The sequence below is a fragment of the Micropterus dolomieu genome, unplaced genomic scaffold, assembly GCF_021292245.1.
Source record: "Micropterus dolomieu isolate WLL.071019.BEF.003 ecotype Adirondacks unplaced genomic scaffold, ASM2129224v1 contig_14166, whole genome shotgun sequence".
Lineage (NCBI taxonomy): Eukaryota > Metazoa > Chordata > Actinopteri > Centrarchiformes > Centrarchidae > Micropterus > Micropterus dolomieu.
The window spans coordinates 2,743-3,635 of NW_025743152.1; the positions used below are offsets into that span (position 1 = coordinate 2,743).

The window sequence follows — 893 nt, forward strand, 5'->3', positions numbered from 1 at the left end:
ACAAGGCAGGGAAATATAAAAGGAATTTATTTTATTGTTTGGGTACATTATTGTTCAGTGTACATGTTCACATCTGAAACAAACTTTACGTGCTTGATAACTCTCCCACCCCGCAGACATCTACACACCAATACCGATTTATATTCATAGCGGCAAGTGCTATGTAGCTCCACATAGGGGACACAGGAAGTGACATATAACACCTTCACGTCGGAACCGCGTAGGAAATTCACAGCCGCACCGGCAGAGCTCCAGAATATGCAACTCGGCCGGCTCACACGCGGACGCGCTACAAGTGCGAGGGCCCGCCCAACGCTGCTTGCAGCTTTAATTATTAAATTGTCTCTGCATTGTCTGATGTATTTGTTAACATTCTAACTTTGACTGGATGTAAAATCAATAACGGGACTGATGCTAATTTTAAATGTGTTGCTTTTTAACGGCACCCCTGTTTGTAGGTGTTTGTCTTTCAGATCAATCAAGAGGAGTGCCTTTGATCGTGTGTCATCTAGTACAGGGAACTGGCTCTGTCTTGCCCTCCCTTAGTCCCGGTCTTGACTTGATCTCAACCCTCAAAGCCTTGGTCTTGTCTCGGTCTTGGTACTACTGTTCTTTATTTCAAAGCTACCTTAGGAGGATTTAAGATGTTGAAATGAATCAAAACCGACTCAGATGATTGGATCACTTGAGGCTGTTTATCTAATGGCTTTCTTTAAACTACCAAGATGTTGATATTCGTACCTGCTCGCCGTCGATTCCTTCCAGGCCGTCTTCTCCGTTCTCTCCCTGTAGCGTCGGATGAGAAGCAACTGTCACATCTCACTGCCGTCCTTTGTTAATGTTAAGACTCCAAACTAAAATATTTGCATGAAGTATTTGTCCAAACACTCTGC

The 893-nt window shown here is 43.9% G+C and overlaps 1 long non-coding RNA gene across 1 annotated transcript in view; it reads right to left on the reverse strand.

The window, feature by feature from the left end:
• LOC123966754 overlaps nucleotides 1-793 on the reverse strand; it is a 2,496-nt gene extending 1,703 nt beyond the window's left edge. The window contains exon 1 of the long non-coding RNA XR_006824065.1: nucleotides 742-793. This is a non-coding gene — a long non-coding RNA (uncharacterized LOC123966754). The remainder of the gene's footprint in view (nucleotides 1-741) is intronic.
• Nucleotides 794-893: the final 100 nt, after the last annotated feature.